The sequence below is a fragment of the Pantherophis guttatus genome, chromosome 3 (assembly GCF_059756535.1).
Source record: "Pantherophis guttatus breed Tessera chromosome 3, ASM5975653v1, whole genome shotgun sequence".
NCBI classification, from domain to species: Eukaryota; Metazoa; Chordata; class Lepidosauria; order Squamata; family Colubridae; genus Pantherophis; species Pantherophis guttatus.
The window spans coordinates 180,673,180-180,698,860 of record NC_142065.1 but is presented as its reverse complement, the minus strand read 5'-3'; the positions used below and the strand labels follow the sequence as shown (position 1 = coordinate 180,698,860).

Genomic DNA, 25,681 nt, shown 5'->3' with positions numbered 1-25,681 from the left:
TGTGCGAGCTGCACTGGCTCCCAGTGGCCTTCCGGGTGCGATTCAAGGTGTTGGTCACCACCTTTAAAGCGCTCCATGGCATTGGACCTGGATACCTTCGAGACCGTCTTCTGCCACCAGTAGCCTCCCACCGGCCAGTCCGTTCCCAAAGAGAGGGTCTCCTCAGGGTGCCATTGGCCAAATTATGTCAGCTGGTGACACCCAGGGGGAGGGCCTTCTCTGTGGGAGCCCCTGCCCTTTGGAACGAGCTGCCCCCCAGAAATTCGTAAAATCTCTGATCTCCGTGTATTTCGCTGTGCCCTAAAAACCTTGTTGTTCCACCAGGCTGGGCTATCAAGGTAAAGATTTTAATTGGGTTTTAAAATGGGATTTTAAATTTGGGGTTTTAAATTGAGCCTATCATTTAATAATTTTAATTTATTTTAAATTCTGTCTGTCTTTGTGCTTTTAATCAGGCTGTACACCGCCCTGAGTCCTTCGGGAGAAGGGCAGTATAGAAATAAAATAAATAAATAAATACATACATACATACATACATACATACATACATACATACATACATGTTCATGGTTACAAAACAACCAGACAAAAGGATTTTTAAATGGATCATTTCAGAAAGCTCAAAGACAATTGAATTGCTTAGCTCTACTACCAAAAATTCATCTTGTGCCAAATTATAATTAGGCATGTGTAGAATAATGCAAACTATAGGAGGGCCCTGAAGCAGCTGCTTTTAATAATAAAAAAAAAGCATGACACCTGATTTTTTTGTCCCTGCACTCAAGTCTACAATTATTATTCTTTTTTCTCATTTCCACATGGCTGATTCTCTGATAATGATTCATAGCTATAGAATTTATTCAGTGCTGGAAGTCACCAAAGGACCATTTATCTTGAGATTTCAGAACTGTCAGATTCTATCTGTTAAAAACTATATGGCCATCAAAGGTGGGCTATTATGATACTGATAAAGGTGTAATGCTTTGCCAAAAATTTTGTGCATAGCAAGTCATGTAGTAAAGAACAGAAATTGATATGTAATAAGTTCAAATTTGAGACTACAGAATTCAGAAAAATAAGCATTTGAGAGTTTTGAATAATATATGTGTCCATATATAACCACCAAGCCAATACATTCTAGAACCCTCCCAATCATTTTTAATTTTCTTGCTTTCCCTATCGATAAAAGTTATATGTATAAATTCTGATACCAAGAAAGTGCAAAACAGGATGATTGGTTGTACCTTTAAATGAATTCTGATAAAAACAGGATGAATTTTTGCAGAAACACCTAGCCAAAATTAGTGGATTATTGGGTTTCCTAAATGCGCTGAGAAAAAAGTTCCCAGATGGTTAAATTAAAATTTGGAACATTTTTTTCTGCCAGATGGTCTGTGCTGTTTGCTTTAATCCAGTTCTTTCAGCTAGCCTTTATGCATCCGAAACATTGTTAAAAGGACTAGAATCTTTTTAGAAGAATGATTAGTTTTGCTATATTTTAAGATACGCTCATACCTTATTATGCTGCAGCTATAAAAATGAATCATCTTAAATGTAATCTACATTAATTGCCAGAGCTATGCTTTTAAGCATAAATCACTTGACACAAATAAAAATTCCCTTTGTGGGTCACTTGATCCACACACAACCTTTTAAAACTGTATGCACCTGCCACATGGTGTTTGTAATAAATTTCTGATAAATGTAAGTTTGTGAACAATATATCACTTTCTGAATTGTGCATAAATATACTTGCAACACGAGAACAAATTATATAAAGTAGCATGTGAACAGCACATTTAATTAGTTCAACTCATGCTCAAAACTTATAAACAGTGCAGGGTCATTAGCTCAAAAAGAAAAACAAGCGTCATGGGAGAACTACCTCACACATGTATTAACGTTCAATTAGTAACTTAATTTTACATGCATAGCAAACAAGAGTGAATGCAGAACTTATTATATGAGAAGAAAATAGACTGGCTTAAGACAATACAGGTAGTGCACAACATACAACCACAATTGAGCCAGAAATGTTGGTCATAGTTCATTGTGGTCATTAGTTGAGTTGTCACATGACTTGACTTGATTTTACACCATTTTTATAATGTTCATTAAGCAAATCACATGGTTGTACATTAAATCCGAATCTAGCTATCCAAAAAGTGTTTTTGCTAGAGAATAACAAAAAATATTGCAAAATGTGATCACATGCCCATGGGATATTGCAACTGATTGTAAATGTGAGCCAGTGGCCAAGTGCCTCAAATGCAATCATAGTAATGTGGCAGTTGTAACTTTGAAGATAACTTTTTTTCAATTCTGTCATAGCTTTGAACAGTCATTAAGCAACCAGTCATAAGGACTACTTGTACATGGAATGGTTTAAGAGTCAGAGATAACAATGGACGTATTCTGGATAATGGGGACAAATATAAAACTCTACTGTTACTAAAATCAAACAACCAAAAACAATCACAAAGAATTATTGCAAATAATTTATGCATTAGTTTGTATTTTAGGAGAATAGCAGTATTTCACATTTGGAATTTGCCTATTCAAGTTCTGAATTGTTTCTTACTAATTGGATACAAAAGTGTAGAGGGAATCCTTGCTGAATAACCAATCACTTAGTGACCTTTCAAAAACATGATGGACTTTCCCTTCAGGGGAAGCTACTTATGACCCACTTTCTAAATTCTGATGGCCACACACACCCCACAAACACATGATCACATTTTGGGCACTTGGCAAGTGGCTCGCATGTAGGACTATTTGCATCAACCCACAGTGAGAATGACGGTCATTTTTCCATTCCTTCAGATCTTTCAATTCCCCATATCCTGTCAGAGCTGAAGAAGCTTCTTGGATAAGAAGCGAAATGTCTTCAAAGAAAAAAACAAAGTCCAGTTGCCACCTGAAAAAGTACCTTTAGGACATTTGTCTTAGAACAATAAAAATTTAGAACATTATTTTCTTCTTATACTTCTTTTTGGCCATGAGCTGGCTTCTTTCTATCACTACATCATGATAATATTGATTAGCTGGATTTGATTCTTGTGGGTTCATTTTTAGTTAGATCTCAACTAAAGGAACACAACACAAGTATGGTAAACAGGAGGAAGATTGTGGGCATTATGAGCTGATATTCAGAAGATCTCAGGAAGATGCGAACCACATCAATATCTATATGGAATCACATGTCCAGCCCAGCACTTTTCCCTTTTGATTTTCCTGTCTCCTGGCCAGAAATAAGAATGAGTGCTGCCAAGTAAAATTTCCTATTTTATTTTGATATCATTATACTTCAGGATACTCACTTGTTTTTATGATTTAGGAGCACAATAAGTCTGTTGTTTCAGAACTCCAACTGCAAGTCCTGCCAAAGGTAATCTAGGGTTAAATCAAACTGAATATAATCTCACTGCTGATTATGGAGAAGTGAAAGTTCTCTGAATAGCAGCTATGATGTCACTCATATCAGAAATTGCTCTTCTGCACGTATCAGAAGAATATGCCCTTTCTTGTGTGCTATAAGAAAGAGGAACTCCTGCCCAAGATGTGGAGATCATGCTCTTCAATGTTATAATCAGGGCAGAGCTGCCACCAAAATGGCAGCTATATATTAAGTTCTGCCTCTGTATAATGCTCAGCTTTTGTATGCCTCTCAGTTGCAGAGAGGGCAGGGAAATGTACTATCTAGTTTCTGCATGTTTCTACTCTCAACTACTGTTATATTACAATGGTTTATACCAAACCATAAAATACCAACATAATGAAAATAACCATTACTACTAAAACCACTAAAATGTGGTTAAAATAATTATCTGGTAGCAGCTCTCTTGCAAAGATCTAAATAAATAAACTGCTTTTCTTGGGAAAGTTCAGCATAGACTTGCTTGTTTTGACACCTTTTGTTAGGAGATCTGGTCCACCCACAAATGCAAAGAGAGCAGCTTTAATGTAGGAGGATTATATACAAATACTTGTAATATAGGGAAGCATATAGAGTACTGCATTACATTAAAACAGTGAAAACTCATGTTCAAATCCCTCTAACCATTGGGCTGAGTCACTAAATCCCATTTTATACTGTTGTTTTGAGAATGAATTGATGGAGGGCCATTGTGTGTATTTTAGTATGCATACAATATAATATGAAAGGCAATAGTTCCTTTTTTTAATATTCAGAGGGGTTTATGACCTGCGTCTTTGTCCTTGCCTCTTGCCTTTCTCATGCAAAACCACAATATCTATACAATGAGCCCATTAATAAGACTAAAGATAAGTCTTTTTTATACAAGACTGCAATTACTTCCCCTTCTGTTTCTTGCCTATTTGACACATTAATGAAAACATTTATATTGCTGGAGAGCCATTTTGGTGTCGTGATTAAGGCATCAGGCTATAAACTGGGAGGACATGAGTTCTAGTGCTGCCTAACAGAGGCGGATTTCAGCAGGTTCTGACCAGTTCTGGAGAACCGGTAGCGGAAATTTTGAGTAGTTCAGAGAACCGGTAGTAAAAATTCTGATTGGCCCCGCCCCCATCTATTCTCTGCCTCCCAAGTCTCAGCTGATTGGGAGGAAATGGGGATTTTACAGTATCCTTCCCCTGCCGTGCCCACCAAGCCACGCCCACCAAGCCATGCCACGCCCACCAAGCCACACCCACAGAAATTTTTTACTAGTAGTAAAAAAATTTGAAACCCACCACTGCTGCCTAATCCTGCCAAAGCAAGCTGGGCGACTTTGGGCCAGTTCTTCTTTCTCAAGAAGCAGACAATGGCAAACCGCTTCTGAAAAACTTTGCCAAGAAAACTACAGGAACTTGTCCAGGCAGTGGCCAGGAGTCAACTGACTCAAAGCACACGTGTGGATGCACACTCACACACACACACACACCACAAACCTTGAATTGTTTTTGGTCTGATACAGCTTGCATACTGAGTGGTGGCCTAAAATTGGGGAAAAGCTACCTGTATATTCCCTTTAAAATGTTTCTCATATTATGGTAATTATACTGCCTATAATCCACTTGACCACATACAGTATGTTAAAGAATTACAGTTGCTAATCCATAGAGTAGGGTTGCACTGAAAACAAAATTCACAACTTTCAGCTCAAGAATACAGCAGATGGCCGAATGCTACAAGAGAAACAATATTGATTCTGCTGATAAACAGCATAGATGTTTGCATAAAACCCATTCAAAATACAATACATCCTGATTTATGCATGCACAATATAATAACCTTCAAGGGGGAAAGTGATCCATACATAGATCATTGGCATTTGGAGGTTCTTTGCACCAAGACAAATTCCTTGTGTGTCTAATCACACTTGGTCAATAAAGAATTCTATTCTATTCTTCACACTTGCAAGTTAGGTATATATACTGTATATACCACAAATCTTTTTCATACTGTTGTGGGAAAAAGTTATGGACTCCGCTAAATGACTCCCATGTTATTTTTTATATTCCAAATATGCTGTGTCAAAATTTGATTTCAAATAAAGAAAGCGAATGTTGCCATTCCAAAATAACTGGAAAACAAGACACATTTTTTTACTCAGTTGTAAAAGGTAATTCAATTTTTTTGCACCTTATCCAGGAGAAGCCAGTTTTACATTTTTAAGCAATTATCTATTGGCTAGTGGTTTGTGTAATCCGAGTTCTAATGCTGTGCTTTCAGAAACATAGGACTTGCACATTACTTTTTACTTTTTACTTTTACTTTTATTTGATTTATATACCACTCTACTCCTGAAGGACTCAGGGCGGTGAACAGCCAACAATAAAATATATACATACAAAATTTAAAAAGCAGAGATAAAATCGAATTAAATAGTTTGGCCCAGACAAATTTAAAACCCCAATCAATTTAAAACAAATTTAAACTTTGAATATTAAAAATACTAAAAAATATTAAAAAATATTAAAAATGTTTAAAAAGAGGGAGAAAGTTAGGCCAGGCCCGCCTGGTGAAATAAAAAGGTCTTTAGAGCGCGGCGGAAGGTGAGCAGATCCGGGATCCTCCATACATTGCTTTATCAGTGATCTAATCTTACTGAGGTAATCCTTGATTTATGACCATTAGTTCAACAATCATTCAAAGTTAAAACCATGCTGAAAAAAGTGACCTATGACTGGTCCTGACACTTATAACCTCTGCAGCATCCCTGTACTGTAGTCTTTTGACCAAGACGGTTGGCGACCAGCATGTATTTGAGACATCCTGGGGTCATGTGATTGTCCTTTGCAACTTTCCCAGGAGGCTTCAAATCTCCAAAGTCAATGGGAAAAGCCTGATTCACTTAACAACCATGGCAAAAAAAAAAGTTGTAAAATCAGGCACAATTCACTTAACAGCTGCATGGCTTAACTGATATTCTGGGCCCACTTGTGAGCACAAGCCAAGAACCACCTGTACAGCAAGCTTAACTTTGCATAAGCAGAAGCACAAGCCAATTATATTAATCAGTGCAATAATCTAACTACCTCTGCACTCTGACTGCTGTAGCATCAAATATTTACTTGCATCTATTAATAAACCATCACAAAATTAAAATACAATGAGACCTTTCATAGGACTTAATGTAATTCTGTACTACTTCTAACTATTCTACATTGATCACAGATTGTTTGAATAGGCTAGAGGGGAGCCTAGATTTTCTCTTTATTGCTTTAGTTCTTCAGAGGGAATTCATTAGTCATTAGAATAATGCTAATTGGTAAAATGAGCTGTTTAACCCTGTTCTGCCCTAGGTATCCTGGGTTATCCTGCCTCTCTTTTTAATCTATCCCCATATCCCTAGCATATCTTCTCCTGTTTATGGTGACGGCTCTAATCACTCACCTCATAGCCACCTATAACCTGAAATCTTTTCATCCGATATCTGAATCTGGAAGCATTCTCATCCTGAGAAGAACCTATGAAGTTCTGCATGGACTAATCTACTTTGGATCCTCTTTTATTAAAATCTGATTGCCAAACATCACCAACTGTCTACACCAGCTAAGCTACGACTACTTTTTACCTTCTCATTTCTTGGCATTTTGCTATCTCTGACCTTATTTGAGTCAGCTAGTAGCTGTTGAGGATGAGAGGATCTGCATCTGTACTACATGTAGATCAAAATTCTTCCTGTTTGTCTTCCTGTAATAGTATGTGGGAATGACCTGGGAAATAAAGGAAAGAGATGCTGCCTAGGAAACTATCAGATAAAAGGGGAAGGAACCTGCAGCTGAATACTGTGACATGCAATGAAAGAAATTTAGAAAGGATCTGCCTTAACCTATCAGATGGTAAAAACATGGCAGGAGATTTGTACTTTCAGATTTGCAAGATAATGTTAATGTAGCCCTACAATAAAGTAGCTCATCTTGTTGTGTTCCTGTCTGGTTTTCTTGGGAAACTGAGATTTCCCCATACTCTAAAGCAGTGATGGCTAACCTTTTCCGGACTGAGTGGTCAAAGTGTGCCCCCACCCCCCAAAATGCAATGTGCGCCCCCACCCCCATGCATGCTCCCCACCCCCGCGCATATGCATGCCCTCCGCATGCATCCCCCACATGCGCAGCAGAGACCTGAAGACCAGCTGGCCGGCGGGAGGCCCATGCACATGCACAGCAGAGCTGAATTGGGGCGACGGATTGCGTGCCCACAGAGACGGCTCTGCATGTCTCCTCTGGCACACATGCCATAGGTTCGCCACCACTGCTCTAGAAATTAAGAGAAATTCTGCATGGCCACTTGAGTTGCTTGTCTCTTGGGTATCACTTGGCAGCTTCTGAAACTGATTTAAATAATTTTGGAACAAATTGCAATGATTTGGAAATGGGGCCAGGTTAGTACAGATTATGACCACTGCAGATGCCCTTGCCCATTGTCCTACTTCCCATCCTTCCCATCTATGCACAATAGACAAACTTCATTGGGTGATCATTAGGACTACCAGTGTCTTCCTACTGTAGTCCTTTTAGTGATTGTTCGTCCCTCACTTTTCCACATTCTTTTCCTTTGCATTCCTAGATGTTTGCACATCTAGATATCTTCACGCACACTTCTTTCCTTTGACTATGCGACCCTTCCTCCCTGTTTACCACTGTTGTTCCACAGAAACTTTCTGACAATGAAGAATAGAAGGCTCAGATTCACAGAAGCAAAGGCATACCACTTCCTGAAACTTTAGAGCTTCATGGAATATTATATATACATGAGAAACAATAATATATTCAGTAATGTTTGTCAAGTGGCATTTTGTGAAAGCAGTAGCTGTGAAAATAATGGCACATTAATGCCATGAAAGCTATTCAAATTGTTTCCTTTCTTTAATATTTGTCACGGTAATAGTGAGATGGGCAGCATAGAAATGTAATAAATAAATAATATTTTAACATTTCAAATATTTCATTGTTGTTAATATTTAATATTTCATAGTGTGCTATATCCTAAATTTGTAAGCAAATTTTCAGTATCAGACAATGTAACAGATTCAGTCAAAGGAAGCAGGCTTTCAGTCAGTCAGATGGATGTCTATCCCAAGAAGTCAGTCTGTCAATTCACAAGCCTTCAATTTTTGTTCCCATTTCTAACCTAGTATTCAGTTTTTCCCACTCCTAGGCTTAGTGAAATATCAAGCTCACATACCCTTCTGTGGTACATCATCAGATAATATTTCACAGCCTGCCAGCGTAGCAGGGCATAATATCTGTGCAAGCCTAAGATCTTTAAAGATTTATGGCTCTGTTTTCCAAGCTTTTCATCTTGCTTAATACAAACTACCTAAAAATTGTGCCTACCCATAAAGATTTTTTTTTAAGATAGAAAAGGATTACTGTTCCAGCATACTAAAGATTTTTCTCCAGCCCAACCAATAATTAAGGTCTGATTATTTTTTCCTAAAGATATAATGGGCATTCATCACAATAAATCTGTAAAAAGAACATACAATCTAAGATATTTTTAGAAGTTTCTGGGTTATTTTTCACACAGTATGTGCATTACTTTTTCTGAGCTAAAGAAGATAAAGAAATCCTTGACCAAATTAGCACTTTTGCATTAAACATAGTAAGAATCTCAAGATTTAAGGCAGATATGGATCTCAATATGTAACTTTAAACCATACTTATTAAGGCTTGAAATCATAGTTGTGGTCGAAAGACCTAAACAGTATAAGATCATTTCATAGGATTGCTAAGTAATAGAAGATTTTATACTATGAACAAGCTGCTGCATGCTATAGATCCGTGATGGCGAACCTATAGCACGGGTGCCACAGGTGGCACGTGGAGCCATATTGGTGGGCACACGAGCTCAGCTCCGGCACGCATGTGTGCACCGCCCAGCTGATTTTCGGGCCTTCTGGGCCCTCCAGAAGTCAGGAAACATTCTGTTTCTGGCCTCCAGAGGGCCTCGGGGAGGGGGAGGCCATTTTCGCCCTTCCTAGGCTCTAGAAAAGCTCTGGAACCTGGGGAGAGCGAAAAATGGGCCTACCGGGCCCACCATGCCATCGCGTGCCAAAAGCGGGGGGTGCATGGGGGGTCAGGGCACATAGAATTATGGATGTGGTCACGCGTGCATGTGACCCTCCCATGCTTCCCCCGCTTTTGGCACGTGATGGCAAAAAGGCTAGCCATCACTGCTATAGATCATAGACCATAGAGAGCAACTATTCTCTTGTAAACTATAATTATGGATTTAAGACCCACCACTGAACCTCATTTCATTACCCTAGATGTATTTTTGAACTTTCTTGTCTATATTCCTCCAGTCAGAAGAGGAGAAAGGATTTGGATATAAATGGCCTGGAAGTGTGACAGAGTTTGGAAAGAAACAAAAAAAGCTGTTAAAATAAATAGTTCCATAATAAAAGCTTGTTTCTTTCAGCAAGAAACAATTCACCCTGTTAGTCTTTCAGACCTGGTACTTTTCCCAGCATGTAAAGTTTATGAGATATCACAGCATTGTGGTTGGGGTTTGTACTGATGTTGGGAGGTTTGATCAGTTTTATTTATTCTGTTTTATTATTATTGCAAACCATCTAAGATTAAGTGGCCATGTATGTTTCTAAATTGATGCTAGTTGTTAGCATTTTGAGAGTCTTTAGTGAGACCTAAACATTATGAGACCTTCTGATCTAGTAATTCTTCCAAACATACATTTCCAAGAAAAATGAACCATTTTATTGATATCAGCCAGCCTGTGAGAAAATACACTGATCTTCTTTTTGCTACATATGCATGAAGTATGTAGATAGGCACTGTTGCAATATTTTCAGGATCAGACTCAATAAGATTAGCAAGAGTTAAAGATTTAACTATATATTCTTTTATTTACATTAGGCATTCTATATTCACTGAATATTCACAGATAGAAGCGAGGGAAAGGGTGTAGGTAGCTCCTTATATATACAATGGGTGGAGCTATATGTGGGAGTGGTGAATTATGAATACATTAAGAAGTGAAGAATAAGTTAACCCCTGATACCCTGTCTGTACACTATTTACACATTAGAGAATAAGGCATTTACATCTGACAAATCCCCCTCTAAATGCCGATTCGTTATACAACACCAGTTACACTCAGATTCAGGACAATACAAAACATACAACTTAGAGGTTAAATATTTATGCTGTTTAGAAGGTAAAGGCTTTGTCAATATATCAGCTAATTGTTCTGAAGTGTCGCAATGCACTGCTTTAATAAATCCATCCTGAGATAATTGTCTCACATGTTTAAATTTTATATCTATATGTCTGGACCTTTGTCCAATGGCATCAGATCTAGATATTTCAATGGCTGCTTTATTGTCTTCATGCATAACAAAGGGCAGAGCAGGTTTTTTCCAGACATCTGAAATTAAATCATTAAACCATACAAGGTTATTTGCGGCTTTGGATAAACAAACATATTCCGCTTCTGTCGTTGAAGTAGCCACTAGTTCTTGTTTACCAGTGTACCAGTAAACTGGACAGTCATTTAAGAGAAATACATAACCAGATGTACTTTTTCTGCATGAGGTGTCTCCAGCCCAATCTGCATCTGCATAACACGTAAGCTTTGGTTCTTTAATATCATTAGGCTCTAACATTAAACAAAAGTCTAGTGTACTTTTTAGATATCTTAAAATTCTTTTAACAGCTTCCCAGTGGTACATTGTTGGTTTGCTGACATGCCTAGATAATAAATTGAGTGGTAAAGCGATATCTGGTCTAGTCCAATTAGATATGTAAAGGAGTGAACCTATGATTGATCTATAGAATGTATTGTCCTTGAACTCGGGAGAAGATTCATCAGAATTTCTTAGAAAGTCAGTTTGCATAGGGGTATCACTAGGTTTGGCATTGTTTAAGTTGCATTTATTTAAAAGTTCTATGATCTTATCTCTCTGGGTAAGTTTGAATCCCCTTTTTGTCTTATTAATTTGGACACCAAGGTATTTGTTTACCTTGCCTAAAGATTTCAATGAGAAATGCTCATTTAGTTTAGTTACAAAAGTTTCTCTTCTTTCTTTATGTTTTCCTATGTATAAAATGTCATCCACATAAATCAATACAAATTCAATGTAATCATCACTCCTCTTGACAAAGAAACAATTATCAGCAGTGGTAGCGTTGAAGTCCATGGTCTTAAGTACTTTTACTAAACAATCATACCACCGTTTACCAGATTGTTTTAGCCCGTATAAACTCTTGTTTAACAACCAAGTCTCATTTCTGTTTGTGTATTGACTATGAGGTGCTCTCACGTATATTTCTTTATCTAATTTTGCGTGTAGGTACGCAGTCTGTATGTCATATTGGAATACATCAAGATTGAGTGCTGATGCTACCACTAGAGCTGTTTTGACACTCTCTGTTCTTACAGTGGGGGAATACGTGTCAGTATAGTCCTCCGGATATTTCTGTGCATAACCCTGTGCAACTAATCTAGCTTTGTATAGAGTATTTCCTCCCTCTAAATTCTTAATTTTATATATCCATCTGGTACCAATAATTGTCTTATCTTTAGGTGCATTTGCAGGTGTAAATACATTTAGTCCTTGTAAACTTTCCATCTCTTTCTTCATTGCTAATTCCCATTTTTCCTTTTCTTCGTGAGGAAGTTTTAACACTTCCTCGTATGTATTGGGTGTTGTTGGTTCACCATTCATGTGCATTACATAATCCTTGTATTTATTTGGCATTTGATTTCTGGTGTTTCTAATGATTTTTTCGGGTTTACTATCGTTATCATGCAAATATCTTGCTTCCTTTTTTGTTAGTGTGTCTGTCTTTATTTTGAGTTGGCTATTTGTCCAAGTTTTGGTTTTGTTTTTATATTTGTTGATATTTTGCTTTTCTATAGTCCCTTTTTCATGAGATTTTGTATCTTCATGTTTATTTGGGAATATCTCATTAAGATGTAATTTAGACCAGTTAGCTTGTTCATGGAACACAGCTGTTCTGGAGACTATAAATTTGTTGTTACTATCAATGAATCTGTATCCTTTAGTGCCAGTCTCATATCCCATAAATCTGAGTCTCCTGGACACATTTTCTCCCTTTCTTCTTAATTGTTTAGGTATGTGTACGTCTGCTGTGACTCCAAATATATGCATGTGTGCTAATTTTGGTTTTCTATTATACATCACTTCATATGGTGTCTTATTTACAATGCTGGACCATGTTCTATTTTGTGTGTAATTTGAATAATGTAAGGCTTCTGACCAGAATTGTTTGCTTAAGCCAGCATCTTCCAATGTGCATCTAATCATGGTTTGTAATGTGGAATTTTTTCTCTCTGCAATCCCGTTTTGGAACGCAGAAAATGGACTAGATGTGTAATGTAACATTCCTTTGTCTTTTAACCATTGTGAGAATTCTTTAGACATGAATTCGCATCCTCTGTCTGTCATAATTTGTTTTATTTTGATGTTGTGTTGTGTTTCTATGCATTTGTAAAATTCTTTAAATTTTTGAAATGTTTCATCTTTGTGTTTTAATGTATAAACAAATCCATAGCGGCTATAATCGTCCACTATTGTCAGGAAGTAACGTTTCCTATAAGTGATTGATGGAGTTAATGGACCAACTAAGTCCATGTGTACTAAATCAAAAATTTTGTTAGTTGATCTGGTAGATTTTCTTGGCCTGGGACTAGTTTTTAGTTTTGTAGATTTACATACTGAGCATTCCAGATAATTTTCACAATTTTTTATTTTAACACCTTCTGCGTGTTCAGTCATTTTTTGCACTACAGGAAAACTGGCATGTCCTAACTTCCTATGCAATATGTGAGCACACTCATCATGAATTGGTTTACCTATCTTTGGCTTCTTATCGTTGTGTGCATCTGTGTGATCATGAGATATTTTACATTCATCATTGTCACTGTTGCTAACATTCTCATCATCTATTTCAATACAATCTTCCATATTTGAATCAATGTTATGTAACCATTTTTCTTTTGTTATCAGATAAGGTAGTCCTCCTTTAGTCACCACAGTGCCTACATTTATTTTATTCTTTTCCAAAGTTGCCTTTCCTTTTGAAAAGACAATGTTAATGTCAGAATCTCTGCTTAGTTTTATGGCACTTAATATGTTATGAGGTATTTCAGGTATTAGTAATACCCCCTCTATTTTTCCTAGACCAGGCAAGGTTACATTTCCTCTACCTAATACTTGAACCTTTTCTTGGTTAGCTACCTTAATTACAAATTTATCTTCTGCAAATGAAGACAATATACTTTTGTTATTAGTGGTGTGATTAGTTGCTCCAGAATCAATAAGCCAATTATTGTTCTCACTTTGTTGTGTGTTAGTGTTGTCTTGTTTATTTAATCCATTCAGTGAACCAGACTTTCTATCCTTTGAATTGTCTCTGCCCCCTCTATTCTCTCTGTGATTTGGTGGGCTTCTATATCTATGCCTTTCTATGGAAGGCTGTCTATAATCGTATTTGTTTCTGTATTCTGATCTATATCTTTCTTTTAAGAATTTTGGGCAATCTCTTCTATTGTGTTCCCTGGATCCACAATTATGACATTTAAATGTTCCACTATATTTTTCTTGGAAAGCTACTTTCCTATATGGTTTATGTTCTGTGTGATTGTTAGAACGATTCCTTCTAGAATTATCTTCTGTTATCAATTTGTTAGATAGACTTTCTATGGATAAATACCCTAGATTGATTGTGTCTAAATGTGACATAAAATTGTCCCATGATGGATCAAGTGAGTTGATAATAACACTTTTCATTGTTTGGTCTGAAATCACCTCCCCCCTCAAATGCAGTTCAGCTCTTATTTTGTTCAAAGATATTAAATGTTCACTTATGGAAACCCCTGGTTTTATCCTAGATGAAAAGAAGTCTTTAGATATCCTTGTGGTGGTAGCTACACTGTCACTGTGAAACAAATTAAACATGCATTGAATAATTTCTGAAACAGTCAAATTTGGCTTAATGCTGTGATACATTGCAGGAGACACACTAGATATTATTAAGAAAAAAGCTCTATGGTGTAAACAATCTATTTTTAGTGTCCAAGGTCTTTTTGGGGGACTAGTGATAAAAAACAGTAAGTTTTCCTTCATAAAGACAACCTGGAGCTGTTGATACCATTCTTGTAAATTAATGCCATCAACCCTTAGTTTTGGGAAGTCACTGGGTAAATTTCCGACATTATTGGGTCCATTACTTACAACCTGAGGTAGTCCGTGGTCTCGTAAATGCAGAAAATTGCAAAACGGCGTGGGGATGCTCGCTACGAGTCTGCATGATCTTCTCTCCAGTTCATGTCTTCCCGGATCGTCAGCGTAGTTTCGCGCATGCGCGTTGCTCATTTCTTCTTCGGCGTCGTCGTGGAAGGTTCTCCTCATCGCGGCTTGCTCACTCTGCTCTTCTTCAGATGAGTCGGTCTCTGGTTCGACTTTGGGGGTTCTGACGACAGTGGCTGTTCTTCCTCTTCTATTGAGAGCGTTGGTGCTTGCTTCGGTCTGCGGCGTAGGGCGGTATCGGCAGGGCTCTCTGGGTTCTGGCGTCAGCGCTCTAGTAGTCAGGATGGGAGCGGGCAGGTCTTGAGGCATTGGCTTGCTCGCTCGCTTTTTTGGTATCTTTTTAGTAATTTTCAGTTTTGGCCCAAATGCAGCAAAGAGCGTTTTCATCGCTGATTTTATTTGGTGTTTTGTTGGATCTTCCTCACTTTCTGGTTCTGATTCTTCTGAGGTGTTTGAATCTTCCTTTTCGTTTTCGTTGTCTGATAACATTTTTCGCGCCAGAAATTTTGAATTGAGCTTGCTGATTGGTTCTGCTTCGTTCATCTTGGAGGCCGGTTGAAACCAAGATGGCCGCCATTCAAATTTTCGCGTGGGATCATCGTTTTTCTTCTTTGTAATGATTTTCTCCGCAGTCATATCACTCACTATTTTTGGATCTTTAGGTTTTTCATTGGTGATGTTTTTCTCTCTCGCTGCTCCGTTGTTCTTCAGCATATCTTGGAGGTTCGCGATGAGGCTTTCATCATTCTTCTGGCTTTTTAATAGTTTTAATATCTCTGACCTGAGTTCGTTATTTTCTATTTCGATTTCCTCCTGGTCATCAATTATTTCTTCGTCTTCAGTGGTGTATTCTTCGGATTCTCTCGAAATTGCATTCGTGGATTCGTTGATTATTTCTTGTTCCGTTTCCATTTCTTTGCTGTAGGCCCTGGTGTTGGGCCTATCTTTCTTAGACATTTTAAAGTTTTTTATTGAGTCAATTAACCATCCTCTGCTACCAGTTTGTTGCAATATTTTCAGGATCAGACTCAATAAGATTAGCAAGAGTTAAAGATTTAACTATATATTCTTTTATTTACATTAGGCATTCTATATTCACTGAATATTCACAGATAGAAGCGAGGGAAAGGGTGTAGGTAGCTCCTTATATATACAATGGGTGGAGCTATATGTGGGAGTGGTGAATTATGAATACATTAAGAAGTGAAGAATAAGTTAACCCCTGATACCCTGTCTGTACACTATTTACACATTAGAGAATAAGGCATTTACATCTGACAGGCACAATTAACCATGAAGTGATATATATGGAATCACACTACTAACAATCTGAAAACACGCTTCAAATGTATCCCGCTTCAGAGTGTTTCTGAAGCCTAAATTCAATGCATTGGAAGGAGCTCAAATTGCTAAGGGATGGTGGCACATGAATGCATACATTGCATGCCTTTTATTAAGTTCTATTTACTACACCCCTACACTTTATTAAGTTAACCTCCTTGATTCCCCAGCACTGGAGAAGCACATGAAAAAAGAAGAGCAGAACAATTGGGGCTCACTGCTGAGAATGGTTTTTTTAATGGTGTTCTGTACACTTTAGAAGATATAAAAGGCAACATTTAAAAGACTTCTAAAGCTCCATTGTGATACAGTACAATTAATTTAGGCAGTGTCAATTGGAATTAGAGTCTAGGCTTTGAGGAGAGCAGCAAATGTTGCAAAGCCCCCATCTCCTAATTGCTACGTGCCATGGCAACTGAAAGACATGCCTTGTGTTTTTTAAAACAATAATATATACTTTTGTCATTGGTGCAAGAATCATGACACATAGCTAATTGTTCTGTGAGGTTCTTCCTGACTTTTCAGGCTTGTCCATTCAGCAGTTGCATACTTGGCTTACTTTCTGATTACAGTAGGTAGTTACCACTGTATTATGCAGGTTGATTCAACCTGATAATGTTACTTAAAGCTCCAGCAGCATGGAAAAAGTCATTATTATTCTTTAGTTCACTGCTTTCAAAGAAAATCTCACTATACCCTGTTAAATTGTTCAGTGCAAAATAATGAATAAACATGTTCCAAGAGGGAGGAAGCATATATCATCTGCAAGGCTAAGATTACTTGCCTAAGGAAAAAGACAACATCCAGGATTTAGAGCCAATATGGGGAACCTTTAGCTCTCCACAACTCTTAGCATTTGTATTTTGTTGACTTGCTTCAACTTTTACTTACTTGAATGGTCATATTCTTTCAAAAGGCCACTGAAAAGCATAAGATTGAGAGCATAACCAACGTTTGTCTTTTCATCCATAAATTGTGAATATATATAAATTTCAACCATGACTTTGCCATCCTGTGTGTTTATCAGTAAAATGAGTTCAACCAAAGTTGAAGCTTAGGTGACCATATATTCTATTTTACAAAATGCTGCCCTCTATATAAAACCTGACTCCACTTGCAGAATAATTAAATGGCCTTGATATTATCAACTCTTTGTCCCAAACTCAGAAAGGAGTACCAAGCCAAGGAGTCAAATTACAATAATTGTTCTTAGACCTATGTCTTATGTTGACACCTGCAAATATTCAAGTGTGTTTCCTCCTTCAGACTGTTTCTGGCTGGCAATATTGTTTGGTCAGACTAACCAGGAAAGGATAAAAATTACCTAGATCTAATGCATCTAGGCTACAAAATCAAGGCACTCACCAGATGGCAACAAAGACTTGGGATTTTCTGCATCGTAATCTGACATTAGATTACTAGTCCTAGAGTACGTCTAGAGGATAAAAGCAGTGGTGGAATTCAATTTTTTTAATTACTGGTTCTGTGGGCGTGGCTTGATGGATGTGGCGTGGCTTGGTGGGTGTGGCAGAGGAAGGATACTGCAAAATCCCCATTCCCTCTCCACTCCTGGGGGAAGGATATTGCAAAATCTCCATTGCCACCCCACTCTGGGGCCAGTCAGAAGTCGTATTTGCCGGTTCTCCAAACTACTCAAAATTTCCACTACCGGTTCTCCAGAACTTGTCAGAACCTGCTGAATAGCATCCCTGGATAAAAGGTTAAAAAAAATGTTACGGCTCAACTCTACTGATGCTAGGATCCTTTTTGCAGCCATTCTAACTTGAATGGAAGTTGATAACTGACAAAGATTTATGAAGGCATAGATGTGAAAAAAATAGCGGTAATAAGGTTGGTATGTATTTCCTTTTTGTTTTTGGAAAACTTCCTTGATTCACAATACATTTCAAGGTGAAGATAAACCAGGAGAAATATCAATAGGTTTTCTCAATAAGCATAATACTTGTAGAAATGAATGGTCACTCTTTTGTATGGCAGGGAATTATTCTGTATTCATCAATGCCAATAGGCATTTCTCTGATCCAGAATGGAATGGAAATGAAAGTGGATATCCTTTCATCAAGTCACTTTCCTCACTTATTTAAAATAGGCTTTGAGTAGCCTCTAGGCTTGCAACTTATAATTGCATGAACTATCAATCTGCATTAGTCATAAGAATAAATGTCCCTATGACTACAGTATATAGCTTACAGGACCTGGGGCAAGAATTACTTTACTGACCAAAGTGCTTTGTTTCCATCTCTACTTTCTGCTTAAGAAATTCGGTGTAAATGGCTTGACATGGATAAGGAATGAATAGACCTTACTATAAGAATGTCTTGAAAATCTTATCGTTATCCAACTTCCCAAACTACATTTATGGATCTTGAATAAACAGACATGATGACTTCTTCTGCTTCTGTATTTTCATATCATGCTGTTGATTATTTATCAGAAACAATCATACAGTTCTGGTCGCTGAGCAACAATTATGCCTGAGCAGATTGGATCCAACAAGGTGTACATAAAAGCCAAATGCTACACACAAAATAGAAAAGGTATTCCTGCAAAACAAACAAATTCTATAAGTATTGGAGATGATTCCTGTCCACCTTTTAGAACTAGAAAATGATTTTTGTACACCATAATTGTTTTTGATGTTTTGTAGAATGTGGCTTTATCTAGAATATCCTAGAATTCTGCAAGTTGGAAATATTTTTCTATGGTGCCTGTACTTCTGATGTTTCATTATTCATGTCAGAAGTGCCTTCAAATTATAATAATACTTTGAAAGACAGGCAAGTAATTGTTCACCATACAATCCTACTCAAGTTCACTGAGAAGCAGATTCCATTCAATTTAACAGGACTATGAATCTTTTTTCCTGTGATGTACTCTTTCAATGCAACATCCACATGACACCAAAAACACCTTAGTCCTATAATTCAATTTTATGCATCGTAATTTGGAACTCGGCCTAGGATTGTTCCTTTAATAATTTAAGAAATGGTATACAAAAAGCCATCAACAATGATTACTAGTCACAATTTTTTGCATGAGAACCAAACTATCGTCTTAATAATCAAGATATGCATATATATTTTATGCATACAAAATTAGCATTGACTTATTATAAAACCACTATTGGAGCAGTAAAGTAATCAGAACAGAACTTCATTGACCCAGCAAGTTACTCCAAATCTTCATCTAAAGACTACTTAATTATTTCACAGTAGCATTTTCTCTGCAATTCATCTGTCACTAACTAATCATTACATGCTGTAGTGTAGCAGGTTATCTGTGGAACAGTCTTTATCCCATTACATCAGCCCATCCCACCTGGTCAGATAGGTAAGATATCAAGCTAAGGAATTGGTCCAGGAAAAGAACCTTCTCTGCCATTGGTCCCACTTGTGAAACTTCTCTCCCCCCTCCCCCAGAGATGAGGTGGGTGCCCGCTCTCCTGACCTTTTGGAAAGTGTGAAAACTTGGCTCTGAAGCAAGGCCTCACAGAGGGACAAGGGGCTGATAAGCACCCTGAAAGCTCTTCCCCTGCCTTTTAACTAACTTAATACTGATTTTTAATTCATCATTGCCTTTCAAATTTTATATAGTGTTTTTATGCTTTAATATTTTATTTGTACACTGTAAGGGGGATAGGTGATTTCAAAATTTGGTAAATAAATGCGTAATCTGATTTCTAAATTGTTTTAGTAGGTGTAATCCATCCAAAATTCAGCATCCATGACTCCCATGGAATTTAGTGCCACCACATCTTTCAACTACACATCCCAGAAACCTGTAGGTTGTATGGTACATGGAAAGATGGAAAGGGTGCATTCCCGCTCTCTTTCCTGTCTCCCTCTGGCCCCTGCATTCAATCAGCTGGCAGAAGGCCAAATGGCTACTTTGGAACCAAGGCCAATATTTGAAATTCCAAATGGAGGTAGACTGCTGATATTATACGTGGAAAGCCTGTATTATATGTGGATAGAAAAATGACCCCATGAGTTATGGGTTGTCTAGTTAAATGCTAATCCTTTTAGAATAGAAACACAGATCAATAGTAGTATGTGTGATATCATACTGCCATCCTTCAACACACATTTAACTTTTCCTTGAAATCCCATTTTTCCATAAAAATGTCATTCTTAATGCATATATCAGCCATTATAATGCATAAATCCCAACATCCTCAATAAAGAGGATGAGATATGTAGACTTCAAATAGCCCAGTCTACCTCTTGAAAGCCTTAATGATAGCTTTTATAGATTAATTATAGAATTGTTGGGGATCTTGTACAACTCTTCCAATGCAATACAGAGTATCTTTATTTTGTCTGAACACTACTAAGACATTGAAAATTCTTGGCTCAAGCATCATTGTGACTTTGTGCCAGTTATTCTCTCTCAGCCCAATACACCTCACAGGGATGTTGTTGTGGGAAAAATAGGAGAAAGATGTGTTAAATGTGTTTGTCAATTTGAGTTATTTGTAAACTAATAAAGGCAGGATAAAAATAAAATAAATAAATAAATAAATAAAATTATTGTCTCTTCTAGGGACCCTTAGTCTCGATGGAGCCCACAAGCCAAATGTTTGTAAATATACAACAGTATATTAGTTCTCTAGTTATGCCCCTCTTTCACTTAGCAATAAAATATAAGGAAAAATAAGAATGTTTTGAAGTTAATAAACAGGTGAAGGCCAGGTTGTTTTAAAGTGTTAAAACAGTGTCAATCTCTGTTTTTTCCTGTATGCTTAACATTGGGATATAAAAATGAACTCCTTGAACAGAACAGAGTAGCACCTGCTGGCAGACAAATATCATTTATAACTTCTAGGTATCTGAAATAAGCACTCTTTCTGGCAGCTACCACTACCAAGAGTTTCTTTAATATTTCAATTTTAGTATCTTCTGAGTGCAAAATAAAATAAAAAATATGCCCCTTAGCAAAAACCATTAGTTCAACATGCACTGAATTAATGAAATTCAACACTCTCTTTCTCTCCCTCCCTCTCTTTCTCTCTCTCTCCTCCCTCCCTCTCTCTCCAAATATTGCTGAAACAATAAAACATATGGAATTGCAAGCATTTCTGTTTGAAACCAGAAAGTAGCTATCGCCACAAAATGTGTCGTACTTTGAATTTGATACCCAAAAACATTTCAAAGAGTACCTGTGCACAAATATCACATCTGCCCCATAGAAACAGCAATTCTATGAAAAGATGCAGCTGCTTAAAGTGCTTCAGGTGTTCCTAAATGGTCTAAACTAAAGCATTCGTGGGTGATCAGATCTGAAGTGATACATAGCCCTAACACAATCCAGAAGCAGCCTTAAATTTGATTTCTATGCTGTGTGAAAATGTGAACTTGGTAACAAAGTAATTCAGCTGACAACTTGTATGGGTAAATGATTTCATTTTATTATGTTGTGTGACTTAGTGTGGCAGCATCACTAACCTCACAGTTATCGTTTAAGAAATAAGTTCCAGTGATACGGCTTAAATTTAACACAGCCTAAATGACAAAAAATAGCCAACAGTTCAGTGTTATTTTGGAAAGAGTACCTTTCTTTCAGTGTTGACTCTGGTAATTTCTTCTTTTTAGGGTGGAGGCCGAGTGACTGGCCCAAGATCATCCAGCTGGCTCCATGCTAAAGGCAGGACTAGAACTCACGGTCTCCTGCCTAGTGCCATAAACACTACACCCGACTGGTTCTTTAGTAGTTGCTAAACTATAAGGCAAATTCTACATACCTATTTGGAACTGTAATTATATTAATAAAAAAGATGGTCCTATTGTTAATTTGGAGCCATAAGAAGCAAAAGAAAAATGACTGACATTTCCTATTCTCCTTGCAGTTCTCCCTCCTGTTGTGATTAAAAAAAGAGATTAAGAGTTGGGCTCAATAAGCAGGTGAGACAAATTTGGATCCTGCAGATTTATCCTGCATGCATACTCTCTAATTCCTTTCCAACTTTAGGAAGGGAGGGACTGCAGAAATACAGTACATCCAAAGATCAGAATGGAAACTGAATGTTGGATTTCCTCATCTGAGGTCTTCTGACAGAATTCCAATACATCCAACGATTGCTGGGCATCTCTCTTTTCCTGTATGGACCACATCTGGGTTTGATTGCAGATGGTACAGTACTTTGCCCCATAGTTATAGATTTCTTCTATGCATGACCTGTAAGACCACAGAGCATTACTAATGTGAAATTTCTCCCAACGGTGGGATATTCTGTATGTATGCCAAGCATTAAATCATGATGTCATCTCGGTGCAATTTTGCTTTTGTATCAGTTTTCTATATTCTTTTTACCTGAACGTTCTGGTGTCCCTCTGGATTTTCTTTAATTAACTCTTACTTTATCTTGCAACCATCAGATGTAAATTAATAGTTCCTTGGGGGATCATCTTTCCAAGGTTAATTGGCACACCAGCCACCTGTTATTGCCTCTCATATTTAAACCTACAAAGTGCTGAGTTGTTTGGTAATGTATGCCATTTGCACATGCATTTACACCACAAAGCATAGCCTGGATTTTGGATCTGCTTTATACATAGTGCAAAGTAAACTGAAAAATGTAAATCACAGCAGCTATCTTTTGTTAAGACTTGGTATAAATGTATAAACCCCTCTTACGAAGATCATGTTTATAATAGCATTTTTTTTTTACCAAAACTATGTTTCCAGCTACTGAGGTTTTTTTTTAACAAGGCAGAAGTATAAATATAGATGACCAATATTTATAGCAATAACTTTATAGATTAGATATCTTTCTCGAATCTCATTTCCATCCAAATGTGGATTTTTTTTTTTACCTGCATGGCTTTTGGCATTTTGGGGGTGGGGGGAGGGAAAGAATTTCTTCTGAATGATATTCATCAGGGTTTTTTTTATGTTGGAGTGGATAAAGCTGTTATAGGAAAATACAGGGGCTACTTCTGCCAATACCATTTTTTGTTTGTTTGTTTGGGAATTATGTTAAGTTTGACTGGCCATTGACATGCTTAAGGTAGTGGTTCTCAACTTTTTCTTCACCATGGACCCCCTTTAAATACCTTTTGTGGCCATGGATCATGGCCATGGATCCCCAAGACTTTTAACTCAAGATTTAAATCATAACATTTCTTCAAGACCTTGCAGATCCCCTGTGACGACACCACAGCCCCACAGGCAGTGGTGGGTTCCTCCCGGTTTGGCCTGGTTCTGCCGAGCCGGTAGTGGTGACAATATGATGTCAGCGAACCAGTTCTCTTTGTTCGGGAGCTGGGCCCTCCCGCCCCCCTGCCCCCCTGCCCCCCCACCCCCCGCCCCCCCACGTTATTCTTACCTTTTATTTGGCCCCTTCCCTATTTGCTGCCTCCTGAGTCCCAGCTGATCGGCTAGAAGGAAAAAAACTGTTAAACTCTTGCCGCGGGGCTTCAAAGGGCTGCCCTACAGCTGATCAGTGTTAAAATGCAGTGTGGTGGTAGACCAGTGCCTCCAAAAACAAATGAGTAGACCGGTGAGTCCAAAAATAAGTGAGTAGACCAGTACAGGTCTGCAAACAGTTAAAAACCTGGTAGACCAGTACCTCTGCTAAATCCTAAAGAATAGTCACATGACCATCAAGCCATGCCCACAAATTAAGCCACGCCCACAGAACCGGTAGTAAAAAATTTTAGAACCCACCCCTGCCCCCAGGGTCCATGGACCTCAGGTTGAGAACCACTGGGTTAAAGCAAGGACATCTCAAAAAATCTCAGGAATGAACATAAAAGAGGAATCAGATGAGAGTTCAGGGAAATCAACTCTATAGGTCAATTCATCCAACAGCATTTCAGTCCACTTTAGCACCACAATTTGTCCAGCTATACTTGACAACATGTGAAGCAGCACTGTTTGATTCTTTTAAGGGGAAAATATATTGTCATGATTATGACAGTGAACTGGTAGCAAAGGTAAATGAAACCCACCACTGGCACCAATATTCTCTATGACCCCTTTCCTTGGCATATAACCTAACCAAGTGAACATCTTACATGGCATTAAACATCATGGCATTAAACAACTATCACAACTTTGCTAATGAGATAATTACTATAATGACTTAATCCACACACAGAAAGTAGGCAATATTCTCAATAACTGTGCAAAATGATAGGATAGATGACAACCAGAAAACACTGGGAAAATATGTCTGTGGAGATTCTCAGTCATCAAGATCATGGTTGTCCCAAAGGTTTTGCTGGTTTTTCTCTGAAAACGTTTCACTTTTCATCCAAGAAGCTTCTTCAGCTCTAGCTGAATGGTAGGGAATGGAAGAATTTGTACTCCTTGCAGACAGCTGGTCATTTGCATTCTTTTAGCTAGTCATTAAGGCCACCTGGAAGTTTATCTGTGTCATCAGGGTCACCAGAGTAGTGCAAAATGGGTGTGGAGTTTTCTTGGGACTGTTATAGACTGGAGATAGATGATGTTGTATCCCTCCCCCTCTGTTGAGAAGGTACAAGTTTCCGACATAGTTTTTAATTCTTTATCATGTAAAATAAATCAAAAGTTCAGCATTTACTATTTTCTATCTGTGCTTCTGATCACCACAGTACAAAATGTGGCAGAAGCTGAATAAATTCAACTTCCTCAGTCAGTCAAGCTAAAGTAGGAGTTATTTTCAGAGACAGGATATCTGGAGGAGGCCAGTCTGAAATACCATGTAATTTCCTATTTGTTTTATTAGCCTAAAAGAGTTAGTGGGCTTAGTTATGATCTAGTTTGCATTTTTTTAAAACTCCAAATCCATTACTACCTTTTAGGAAATTAAATAAATGAAATGTAACAAAACAAAATGTACAGCTGGAATTTCATGTAAGCTATGAAGCTGGAACAGATTATCAAGGTAACCATTTATTCTATAAACTCTATTCCCACTTCATTATGATCATTTAGCTTTGGTTGCAATTGCAGAATTATATTTATAGCAGACTTAAGTCTTTTCTACAGCCAACCCAGTTTTTTGGAACGCTTATGTTCAGAAGTCAAAAAGCCTTTGACAGTTGTTTTTTTTAAAAAACCTAAAAACGCCAATTTTAAAAAGTATTTAATTGTTGATTTTTCATTGCTCTAATTTAACTTTGGTTTTTATATTTCACTATAAACCATTGAGAGATCTAAATAGTTGACAATATATATATATAGTATATTGAGTAGTTGACAATATGTTGAGTTGACACTATATTGAGTAAGCAAATACGTAGATCAATCAGTGTTGTTCTTTTTACAAAATGGTGAATATGGAAGATCTTGCCAACTCATAAAACTGCTGCCGGGGTATAAATGTGTAAAGTAGTTGCTCTTAGAATTATTCGTTCTCATAATACATTTTGTACTTCTAGCACCACTGTTTTTTAAAACAATTATTTCAGATGATTTAACACAGACCATGGGACAACAGCATCTGTGGGAGAGGTTAAAATTAGCAAGATGGTAGGCAGAACACTGCTATGCAAATTCTGCTTCTTTTAAACATATGTACAACATCAGCACATGTATCAAAGGAAGAGGGCTGAATCACAACCCTCTTC

The 25,681-nt window shown here is 37.5% G+C and overlaps 1 protein-coding gene across 1 annotated transcript in view; it reads left to right on the top strand.

The window, feature by feature from the left end:
- The window catches only part of JPH1 (junctophilin 1), an 88,528-nt gene extending 66,128 nt beyond the window's left edge, over positions 1-22,400 (top strand). The window contains exon 6 of the mRNA XM_034429988.3: positions 21,719-22,400. The gene's annotated coding sequence lies outside the window, so the exon portion shown is untranslated. The remainder of the gene's footprint in view (positions 1-21,718) is intronic.
- Positions 22,401-25,681: the final 3,281 nt, after the last annotated feature.